The sequence below is a fragment of the Pollicipes pollicipes genome, unplaced genomic scaffold (assembly GCF_011947565.3).
Source record: "Pollicipes pollicipes isolate AB1234 unplaced genomic scaffold, Ppol_2.1 Scaffold_7231;HRSCAF=8579_pilon_pilon_pilon, whole genome shotgun sequence".
NCBI classification, from domain to species: Eukaryota; Metazoa; Arthropoda; class Thecostraca; order Pollicipedomorpha; family Pollicipedidae; genus Pollicipes; species Pollicipes pollicipes.
The window spans coordinates 37,905,105-37,917,352 of NW_023597034.1; the positions used below are offsets into that span (position 1 = coordinate 37,905,105).

General features: G+C 52.3%; 1 long non-coding RNA gene across 1 annotated transcript in view; it reads left to right on the top strand.

The window, feature by feature from the left end:
• The window catches only part of LOC119110564 (uncharacterized), a 27,131-nt gene extending 16,180 nt beyond the window's left edge, over nucleotides 1-10,951 (top strand). Inside the window, exons 2-3 of the long non-coding RNA XR_005095510.1 lie at nucleotides 10,186-10,309; nucleotides 10,896-10,951. This is a non-coding gene — a long non-coding RNA (uncharacterized LOC119110564). The remainder of the gene's footprint in view (nucleotides 1-10,185; nucleotides 10,310-10,895) is intronic.
• Nucleotides 10,952-12,248: the final 1,297 nt, after the last annotated feature.

Consider the following 12,248-nt stretch of genomic DNA (forward strand, 5'->3'; position numbering starts at 1 on the left):
GTTACCATGTGTGTCATGTGTAAGCGGTAATTGATTTTTCCTTGATGCACAGTTTTTTAGTTCCTGTTAAGTCCTCTATGACATGAATTGTTAAAAAATATCACTTTTGTAAAAATCTACCCGGCAAACTGAGAGGGAACTGTTTGATATTGAGATTGTCGTGACCAGCTCCTTTTAGTTTCTGTCAGGAAGTTATTGAGTTGGTTTACGAATATTTTACTACTTATGTAGTACTACTTAGTCACATCATAGATATTAGATACATCAATGAAGCTAAAACCACACAGGGAGAAAACTATAGAAAGGATCAGAACATGACCCTGAGTGTAATTCTAACTCTCGTTCCTAACTCAGCTGTCATAATCCAAATCACGTCTGTACCACTCTCGACAGTTTCCTTCTGACGGTCTCATTTCAAACATTCCTGGAGAACATTACAAAACGGTCCCAGCAAGAATCGTGAACTCTGAAAGCACGCAGCCACAATGCCGCCTGTAGCACTCAGCCCACCAGCACACACTTGTCAGCAATGGACGCCCAGGTCAGCGTGTCACTTCCGTGACGCTTCTGTGATCGACCTATGCGGCGCCGGCTACGTTACGCGGCTGCCTGCCTGGATCTGGGCGATGGGGGCCCGCAGATTAAATCCAATATGCGGACTGGCCTGGGCATCAGTCGGTGGCCCTTCCGCCGGCAACCGGACTCACCTATGCGTTGTTATGTTGCGAGAGCGCCTCTTTGTATGCAAAGTGCAGTTGCACCAATCACCATTTAAAACGATTTGCAGTTGTCTGGGTTAAAATTGTACGCTTGTGACTGATCGTTTGGTTCGATGATGTCAGATGCACGAAATTAATCCGCTCGTTCTGCGTGATTGTTCTATGTTCGCCACCCGCATCGGATTATACATATACTATGACCTCATCACTTCCCTGGCGCGATGCTTCCATCAGCTAAATCGATGCGAAATATCACCCGACTATGCTATGAAATCCCAACACCAAAGACATTTCGCCAAGTAAAAAGCAACTCATTTTTACCATGTATCACACAAAAGCAATATTTTCAGAGCACCCCAGTAATACATCAGCGGTTTCGGAAGCCACGGCACGATTTACAAGAAGCCCCAACAATTATCTGGAGAAGTGGGGACATTTGAGACGCTGACGACCTCCGGCATGTGAGTGGCCATCAAGCCGGACGGCAACCAGGTCCGATATTTGATGCCGAAGCACTCCGCACCGCCGTCACCCCGCCGGTGGTCACGTGTTCAGTCGGGTGCCGGCATCGATTCCGTAATGAACGGCAGGCCGAGCATTCCCCACGGTCCCATCGGTCCCGGCCGCCCGGTCACCAGCCCCAATATCACCGCCACGTCGCCGGTCCCAGCCGTCCTCCTCTAATGCTGCTGCCCTGGTCCCTGCCGCCCGGCCGTCAGCGCCATGACGGCTGCGCTGATCCCTGCTCCAGCGCAGGCCAACGGCGCCCGGCTGCGCTCTCCAGGGAGAGGATCAAACCACGGGTAAAGACGCGGCAGGCGTCCATGGAATTGTCGATTAAAAGAGCCGCTGACGCGCAAGGTCAGCGGTCAGGAGCTGTGTGCAGCTGTGTGGACGGCTGACAATGGCGGTCTGATGACGTCACGGACCGAGCGGGTGACATTTCACCCTGCGCTCCTCACAGCAGCGAGCCCGCCGAGTGCTGTGCTCCATGGGCGCGTTTCTAAATGCGGAGTTCAAAAGGCAAGGGCGCATCCAGTTTGGTTTGGACTTCCCATAGGCCAGTGCTGCGGACAGCATGCAGAGTTATTGTGGGGTGAAAGACACAATCCAGACGGAAGGAACATTTCCAAATTATTTTGAACAACGCACATTCATATACGTAATATTTCACTTATAACTGGAAAATTCCGCAAGTGCAAGCCCTATAGCAGGGCATTTTCTGGTGCCGAGAAAACGATTAACCCGCATCCTTGATCCTACATTGCTGTCCGAAACAAAATGGTGGCAATATGGAATTTTCACTACCCTGAACAAATGTGGCAGACAGCTTGCGTTGAAAAACGGAAACTACGGTCATGTTGGTCAGTTAAGATGCCTCCACGGAATAAGCCATGGTAAACAGCTTAGGTTCGCTTTTAACTGCGTTTGATGTTAACTAACTGTTCACTGCTAACACGCGCTAGGCGGTGGGGGGGGGGGGGGGGGGAGGGGCCAACTTGACCCCACCGAAGGTTTTCCCAGAATGGTTTCCGAACGGCGCGGCGTAGCCGCGCCAAATTTTCCATAGCTGTAGACAATTGAATATCGGATCGTTTGGTGGCAAATATTTAGATGTATCCTTGTAAGGTCGCTGACCTTTGGCAGGTCAAAAGCAGGCCATGGTTTCAGCGAAGCCAATTCTAAGGAATCGTTCAATCTGATACAACAACGGAGTGTTAGACGAAGCCATACATCTCTGAAATGCTTTCTTAGACAACACAACAATTAAATGAGCAAATTTAATTGACCTAAGGTCAGGTATGAAGGTCAGACCAAGGTCAAAACCAACCTGTTTGATTACTCCAGGGCTTGCTGTATGGAATAGTTTCTGATGCTCATTTCGAATTTAGTGATAGCAGCAACCGCATTCTACATCTTCCATGCATTTCTTAGAGGTCAGAATAGGTCACTGACCTAAAATGACCCAGGTCGACATTTGGTTTTCAGTAGCATACTGCTTAGCGTAATCTTTGTCGCCTATTCAAATGTAAAACTCAGAGGAGTCTTGTATGATTTTGGTCACCATGTCCTTCAAAAGGTCAAATAAGGTCACTGAATTTAATGAGCATGTAACCTTTTGCTTAGAAGCAGTCGTCTAAGTTCTGGGGGCTTTGAAGACCTACCTGCAGTTTGACCTTGTTTGACCTTATTTGACCCAACGGTCATGATTTAGGCATCTCAAACTTTCACCTATGTGAGCTCACGTACCGGTCAACATACCCTGTGAATCTGGTGCCTCTAGATTCCATTGTTCTCGAGATCTCAGGGGGGTCAAATTGACCAACTCCCCCGAGCGAAGGGTACCTAGCCCGCCACCCGGGCGCGTGTTAAAGGAACCGTTTCACATCGGAAGGTATTGAAGCAAGCATCAGGTATGGTGAAGCAAGCTCACTTAAAACTATTGTTATATTTTGTAAGTGGGAAAGACTGCTCTAGGCAGCACAATTCTCTGTTTTGTAAATTGCGTCATGGTTTGATTACGTCATCGCACTTTGCATGAATCGATTTAGAGCCAATTGACGGCCGTTATGTCTCGAAATCACGCTCATAAACGCCAGATATTAACGCCTCGACAACTGTATTTGTATTTGCCTTGATCGCCGTGTGGCTTATGAAGTGGCAGGATTTGAATGGCGTTATTACGACACCATGAATGTCAAGGTGACTTTGAAATACTCTCCTTGATATAATGTTCCGCGTTTTCGCGGGTGTGTAGCTCAGAAGCCAGAGAGACTGAAATCTTAAGGACAACATTGTGAATAGCACTGAAAGTGCTTTAAGATTTCTATTTCAGTTTAAAACCCCGTATTAATGTGGAGCACTCCCTTTAAACGGAATTTGGTCATAAAATGTGTTTTTTGTGAAGTCAACCCTATATTGCCTCTCTTGACCTACGACATCATGACCTACGATAAAAAGTCCCCTGAAAGCGTCTAACTCGCGGAGGGCCGGCATAGCTATTCACATGCAATAATTTGCCGCCACCGAGAACGCCAATTGAATTAAAGCTCATACACAGTTGTGTGTATTTAATGGTAGACATTCGTGCCAAACCAATGAAGCGCATGGAAGCGTTCGAGGAAAAACTCTGAAGTCGTTACATATGAATTGAACTGACGTGGTAAGTTAAATAAAAGTTAACAACCAGAGAAATACCTGGTGGTGGCCATCTCGGCGTGTCTGGGTTTTTTCAGTTTGCTCGCACTACGACATTAAGTTAAGCGTAGCACTGAAAATTTGGAAAAATTAATCATGATGATACGACCTTTAACTCGAACTTAAGTACCAAACGGCTTTCCAAAACTGAGTTTGTGCAATTTGAGTAAACTTCTGGAACAATCGTGTCCCGGTTTGAGTTGCGTGTGGCCACGTGGTCATTGTTGAATAGGCCCGGTCTGCATCCATTCAGCCATAACCGGGGTTTTGCGATGAGCGGTAGCGGGGACTTTTTCATTGGTTGTGCACTTGCCTAATTAATTAATGGTTAATTATTTGTTTTATTGCGCTGCAAGTATCTAACTGATATCATCATCTGAAAACACAATCAAACGAGCTCACAAACTGACCGCCACTGCTGGCACCGTCTCCTCTGTCGGGCTGGTGTGAGCAGGCCGTCCGGGCACTGCCTCCGGTCGGCCTTCGTGCCGCGAGGCCGGCAGCACGCCTGACCCCGCCCGCCGACGCCGCAGGACGGAGAGCCGTGGCCAGCACCCTGGGTGCCGGCCCGGACCAGCTGTCGCCGCTCGCTGTGACGCGATCCGCGGGCCCGCCACGCCCCGCCCCCCTCCCGCCGTCGGGACACAGTGCTACTCCCTGGGGCGAGGGACGGGCGGCGGCCGGTCACGTCACATGCCGTGCCGGCGCCGAATAAGAAAGGAAGCCGCCGGGCCGTTGGAGCGCCGCCGGGGAGCGGCGGAGCGGCCGGCGCGGTCGTCACTGGCCGCGGCGGCAGCGGCGCCCGTGACACTCGGCTTTAGTAACAGTAGACGCCCGTGACACTCGGCTTTAGAAACAGCAGACGCCCGTGACACTCGGCTTTAGTAACAGTAGACGCCCGTGACACTCGGCTTTAGAAACAGCAGACGCCCGTGACACTCGGCTTTAGAAACAGCAGACGCCCGTAACACTCGGCTTTAGAAACAGCAGACGCCCGTGACACTCGGCTTTAGTGACAGCAGACGCCCGTGACACTCGGCTTTAGAAACAGCAGACGCCCGTAACACTCGGCTTTAGAAACAGCACACCCCGTGACACTTGGCTTTAGTAACAGCACACCCGTGACACTCGGCTTTAGTGACAGCACACCCCGTGACACTCGACTTAAGTAACAGCACACCCCGTGACACTCGGCTTTAGGGACAGCAGACGCCCGTGACACTCGGCTTTAGTAACAGCACACCCCGTGACACTCGGCTTTAGTAACAGCACACCCCGTGACACTCGGCTTTAGGAACAGCAGACGCCCGTGACACTCGGCTTTAGTAACAGCACACCCCGTGACACTCGGCTTTAGTAACAGCAGACGCCCGTGACACTCGGCTTTAGAAACAGCAGACCCCGTGACACTCGGCTTTAGTGACAGCACACCCGTGACACTCGACTTTAGTAACAGCACACTCCGTGACACTCAGCTTTAGTAACAGCAGACGCCCGTGACACTCGGCTTTAGTAACAGCAGACGCCCGTAACACTCGGCTTTAGAAACAGCACACCCCGTGACACTCGGCTTTAGAAACAGCACACCCCGTGACACTCGACTTTAGTGACAGCACACTCCGTGACACTCAGCTTAGTAACAGCAGACGCCCGTGACACTCGGCTTTAGTAACAGCAGACGCCCGTAACACCTCGGCTTTAGAAACAGCAGACCCCGTGACACTCGGCTTTAGAGAAACTGCACACCCCGTGACACTCGGCTTTAGAAACAGCAGACCCCGTGACACTCGGCTTTAGAAACAGCAGACGCCCGTGACACTCGGCTTTAGTAACAGCAGATGCCCGTGACGCTCGGCTTTAGGGACAGCAGACGCCCCGTGACACTCGGCTTTAGAAACAGCAGACGCCCGTGACACTCGGCTTTAGTAACAGCAGACGCCCGTAACACTCGGCTTTAGTAACAGCAGATGCCCGTGACACTCGGCTTTAGGGACAGCAGACGCCCGTGGCACTCGGCTTTAGTAACAGCAGATGCCCGTGACACTCGGCTTTAGGGACAGCAGACGCCCGTGACACTCGGCTTTAGAAACAGCAGACGCCCGTGACACTCGGCTTTAGTAACAGCAGACGCCCGTAACACTCGGCTTTAGTAACAGCAGATGCCCGTGACACTCGGCTTTAGGGACAGCAGACGCCCGTGGCACTCGGCCTTAGAAACAGCAGACCCCGTGACACTCGGCTTTAGTAACAGTAGACGCCCGTGACACTCGGCTTTAGTAACAGCAGGACGCCCGTGAAACTCGGCTTTAGAAACAGCAGACGCCCGTGACACTCGGCTTTAGTAACAGCAGACGCCCGTGACACCCGGCTTTAGTAACAGCAAACGCCCGTGACACTCGGCTTTAGAAACAGCAGACGCCCGTGACACTCGGCTTTAGAAACAGCACACCCCGTGACACTCGGCTTTAGAAACAGCAGACGCCCGTGGCACCCGGCTTTAGAAACAGCAGACCCCGTGACACTCGGCTCTAGTAACAGCAGACGCCCGTAACACTCGGCTTTAGTAACAGCAGACGCCCGTGACACTCGGCTTTAGAAACAGCAGACGCCTGTGACACTCGGCTTTAGTGACAGCACACCCCGTGACACTCGGCTTTAGAAACAGCAGACGCCCGTGACACTCGGCTTTAGTAACAACAGACGCTCGTGACACTCGGCTTTAGTAACAGCAGACGCCCGTGACACTCGGCTTTAGAAACAGCAGACGCCCGTGACACTCGGCTTTAGAAACAGCAGACCCCGTGACACTCGGCTTTAGAAACAGCACACCCCGTGACACTCGGCTTTAGTAACAGCAGACGCCCGTGACACTCGGCTTTAGGGACAGCAGACGCCCCTGACACTCGGCTTTAGTAACAGCACGCGGGCGTGATAGGCGCCCCAGGTGATGCTTCGCTGCGTGAGCAGCCAGGCGCCGTGAAAAGCGGCGGCGTGTGCCCATCGTCACTGTGTTAGGCGGCAATGGCTTTAATTGTTGGCTGTGGTCTGTCTTAGAAATGGTAAACAGCTGCAAGCGTCATGCTAGACAGCTGACGGGCCTGCGCTTGTCAGAGGCGGATCCAGGAGTTTTGATCGGGGGAATATTTTCCCTAAGGGCGGCACGGGTGTCAGGTGCCGTCAGTGTAAGCAAAACGAGCATATGCGGCATGTTAATATAGGGCATGCCTTTTATACAGACTGGTGCGCAGATTCCCAGGGTTCGAGTCTAGTCCAATCCCGTCCCACGAGAAGATAAGAAGCGCGCCAATAGCAGGGCGCGAGAGGTCGCAGTTCTCATTAATAATCCCACTGAACACGATGCATGGCGATTTTTACGAAAAATGGGCCTGGCCTCATTCGCGAAATTTGCTCAACATCGTCGAAATGCCTACGTCCATAAGCTATCTCTACATCGTTCCCAAAAGTACTTCAGCACGTTTTTCACTCAACGAGCGCGTTTTTTCATGAATTCCCAAACGCAAGTGTTTGTGAAGATCTCACCTCAGTATCACACGGCATGACGTCATGAATGCTGACATACCAGACAGGATGACTGTCGAAATAATTTCTCCATCCGCTGTAGTAACACCTCGTGTCGAAATAATTTTTCCATCCGCTGTAGTAACACCTCGTCTTAATCATTCAGTGGAACTGCATCGCGGTGAAGTTTATTACTGAAGATAATGCAAGTTTTAACGGTAGATCTCACTTCAAATCACAGATCGCCCCCAATCAACGCGCGTTCTGCTAACCGGGATACCCTCGATCTTCTTTGAGCGATTTTCCAGAGCGTCGGTTTCCATTGGGACCAGGGGTATAGTTTTCTTTTCAGTTGGGTGTGGGGGGGGGGGCGGCTTCAAGCCTCAAATTAAGCTCCAGCCACCTGGCCAAAGCTGGGAAGGAACCTGTTTGTTAGCGAATTTTGGGGTTAGGTTTCGTAACTGTTCACGGTTCAGCCTCCTCCCCCCCTCCCTCCAACTTACTTTGCGAGACTACTCTACATATCGCTAGAGAGGGGCGCAGAGGACAGACGAGACTACGCCCCTTTTCTGTACAGAGGGCTCTGATTTTCCGTTTTAAGCTTCGCGTGATATTAAGCGTGATTGCTTTACATATCGCCTTCATGAAGGCAGTGTTACTTTGCAACTGACTTTCCCGCAAGATCGGGGTCGTCCACTTACGAAAGAGCAGCATTTTTGTCCCAATCACCGCCCATGTCATTGGTCATTGGTCAATCAATGGTCATTGTCAGGGACATATTGTGGGGAAACCAGAACGGGGCCATTATTTCATTACCGGGTCCACTTCAACTCAAGGGGCGGCCATGAATAAATGGGCACCTATTTTGTGAAGGCAGCTACACGTACCGGCACCATGGCGTCGCTTTGAGAAGTGTGCCACGTTTCTGAGATTAGAGAGGGAACAAATCAGGATTGGCAGTTGGGGTGGGGGGCGGGTGGGGTGGGGGATGGCAAGCCGTAAATTAGGGACAACCTTGCCTAAAGTCGCTATTTTGTATACGGAAATGGTAGTAAAATGCGCTCACGGACCGAATTAGATAAGGATATCCCACGGGGGGGGGGGGGCATTGGTGGCATACGTATCCCCCGTCCCCTCAAGTGGTTACGCCAATGGCGGGCGCTCCGCTCAGATGACAGAGGGATAGGACGTAAATTCAGTTAAGTCTTATGGTGCCCTCGACCTCTCAAAACAATACTGTTTACTGCACTTCCTGCTCTGGGCGACACCAAAGTCTTCGGACTGCACGTCTTTAATCCTGCAGCTGCAGAAAATGCGGGTAGAAAAGGGATGGCACCTACGGAATGCGGATATGCAGAAACTTTGATATACAACGATAAATGCAATCCAATGGTTTAGCTTTCTATGAATAGCGCTTACTGGGCCCTTCGAGCATATCGTTGAGCAGTTCCGAAGACAATGACCGGAAAAAATATTCAGCAATTCGTTTGTGTCTCGTGAAAATAGGATGTGCAGTACGATCTCCGTTTCGTTGAAAGGGAAATACAATCAGACGCTGGTCATATCGTATATTTACAAGCCGTTTCCAGTAGCGTGGGCTGATCAGAGGGTGTCTGACACGCTTTTGTCCCTGAGGTATAAAGTCGAATCGCTACTCTTCGTCAATTGGACAATGTCAACGGACATAACTGTTGAATGCCCTTGCCAGCCGCTATAAAGGCAGAAAATTAAAACGAACATTGCTTGTCAGCACGCTTATGTCAAGCACCAAAGCCTGTGGGGCGAAAACAACTGGTTGTGCTGCAGCAGTGTGCTGCCGTTTCACCGACGCTGCGGGCTCTCCGTTGTTTTCTACAATAGTAACATTACTCCGATGGCGGCCGGGGTGAGTAATGGCAGCTCGTGTTCCGGCCGCCCGCTCGATTGTTTTGATAAGCGGCGGCGACGCTCGGTCAATAGAAAATTGGTGGTGGATCTTGTATCGCGTGCAGCGTCAGGCCGCTCCTCACCCCCCCCCCCCCCCCCCCTCTCACCGCCCCCCCCCCGCGGCGGCGCGCGGCGAACTTTCCTGGCGCAGATCCAACTGTTTGCCACCTGTAAATTTATGGATACTAAAGTGAATGCTTGAACTTAATTATGCGCGATTAGGCGAAATGGAGGTACATTTATCCGGACAGTCCGCTTTGAAATGGTCATGGGCCGGGTCTAATGGACTGTCACAAGTCTTCTGAGGCGGGCTCTGGCGACACGCAGCAGCGGAACATCGCACTGGAATGCCACGGCATCGGCTGAACAGCACGGCGGCGCGCCGCCGCCAGCCTGGCCGCCAAATTTAGCCGGGACTGTCAGGGAATGTTCGGTGCAGATATTGGATTTTGAGCTGTAATAAAAGTTCAGTCTGTTGGCTGAACTGGCACGATCAGAAGCACGCACACCTTGATGTACTGGGAGGTGAATGATGGTTAATGCAGGATGGCGTGTTCAGATGCTGCCAGGCTCAGACGTCCACGCCCAGTCTACTGTGGCTTAATGAAAACCGTGCTTTGGTGATGTGTTCATCAGGTGTACGCACCGCAAAAATGCGCCACTACTAATTTCCATTCACGAACGTGTGTATGTTGTCGTTCTCGTTCATGACAAGCCGTGGCAATTCATGTCGCATTGTCGCATGTCAGTTTCGAAGCCAGCTGTCGCCCGGTTGCTCAGCCACGTGACGCGATCTCTCTCTCTCTCTCTCCCTCTCTTCCAGAACTCTCTGCTGCGGGCCTTGCGGCCTTGGCCACGGCAGGAGGTCATCCTCAGACGGGCCGGGCGGCAGCGGCTGTCGGAAGGACAGTGGCGGACACCCCCGCTGGAAGGCACTCCCCACGCAGGTGACCGTGCGGGCACAGTGCCTGGGCCTAATGGCGGACTGCGTTCAATAGATGTGCATCCTATGAGGAACGAGCAAAAACTTATGATGCATGTGGTGGTCATACCCTTTCCACGGTGCATAGGTATGCAGAGGTATTTGAAGTCTTACTATTCATCCTCCACTGAAGAAAGTATTGTCCAAAGTAGGCTAGAAGTGATCGGGACATATTTTACAGACGCGTACAATGTTCCGATGACATGCTTGTTATTAAAGTTGAATTGTCTGTGATATATAGAAACTAATCATTTCCTGGAACGTATATTACATACTGCGGATTTCCTCGGTAAGTGGCTTATGTCTGTTCATCACACTCGAAGGCTCGGTCACTTTGAATGCCAATGCCTTACCGAGCTGGTGCGCTCAGCATCAAAGTTACTCTGCTAGTTTGTCACGCCAATGACTTATCGAATTGGTACACCTAACTTCTAAGGAATGCGCCCGGAGACTGAGGCAGCCGGGTCATCTGCAGGCTCGGTGCGACCGTTCTGGGCATCGCCCGCGCCCCGCAGCACCAGCGCGATGTTCACTGCAGTGGCCCGTTTCAGGCTCGGCGGAAGGCCCGGCGGCGGCCGCTGCGGAGGATCCGGAGGATCCGGAGGAGCCGGCTGCGCCGTCGCCCCGTTCGGCGCCGGCCGGCCTCGGAGCGGTGCCGGGCGGGGCGCGGCCGGCGCGGGGCATCGACTTCCTGGAGTGCGTTTCGCGCCGGACCGGGCTGCCGCGCTGGCTGGTCGGCCTCGTGCTCACCGCCGCCCTGCTGGCCACCGTCTGGTTAACGGCCTCCTTCCTGCTGCCGCTCACGGCTGTCCCGGTCAGTCACGTGCTGCTCCTCACTGCTGTCCCTGTCAGTCACGTGCTGTCGCTCACTGTTGTCCCGGTCAGTCAAGTGCTGTCCCTCACTACTGTCCCTGTCAGTCACGTGCTGCCGCTCGCGGCTGTCGCGGTCAGTCACCTGCTGTCCCTCACTGTTGTGTCGGTCAGTCACCTACCGTCCCTCACTACTGTCCCTATCAGTCACGTGCTGTCCCGGTCGTGCTGATCCTCATTGCTGTCCTGGTCAGTCACGTGCTGTCCCGGTCAGTCACGTGCTGCCGCTCACGGCTTTCCCGGTCAGTCACGTGCTGTCCCCCACTGGTGTCCCGGTCAGTCACGTGCTGCCGCTAACGGGTTTCCCGGTCAGTCACGTGCTGTCGCTCATTGCTGACTTCCGCCCTTTCTGTGAACAGCGCCACAGACCCCTGATTCACACTTCAGTTCCTTACTCACGCTATGTTCCACTGACTCACGCCATGTTTCTCTGAATCACTTAACAGTCTTACAGCGCCTGGTTTATGTAGAAGTCCTCTGACTTGCACACCGGCCCCTTGGAAGGTATTGCTGTCTTTTGACTCACCTATATTCCTCAATCTCACGAATCCTTCCAATTGCGCTGAAGTCCACTGACAAGCTTACTAGTTTTTTTATGACACGATGTAGTCATCAGAATCTCGTTGTAGTTTCCCTCAGGTCAGCAGTCCCCCGGCTCCAACTATATAAAGTCCCTATCTTCAGGCCGTGGTCCTCTGAACCACTCTGTAGTCACCTGGTTCAAGGTGAAGCGTGGCTTACGTTGTAGCTCCCCGACGCGACCAGTAGTTTCTGGATCAAGCTGTGGCCTATCGGCTATGGCCGTAGGCCCCCGGCTCGCAGTCTTATCCTATGACCTCAGCTGTTGCCCCATAGCTCAGACTGCAGCCTCTGGATCGAACTGATGTTCACTAGTCCTCGCTGTAGTCACTCGATCCAACATGCAGTCCCCGGGCTATCGCCTTAGTCCCGTGGATCAAGTATGAGCTATCCGGCTCGGGCTGTTGTTCATGCATTATACTTTAGAACCACGATTTAAGTTGTTTTCCCTCGAT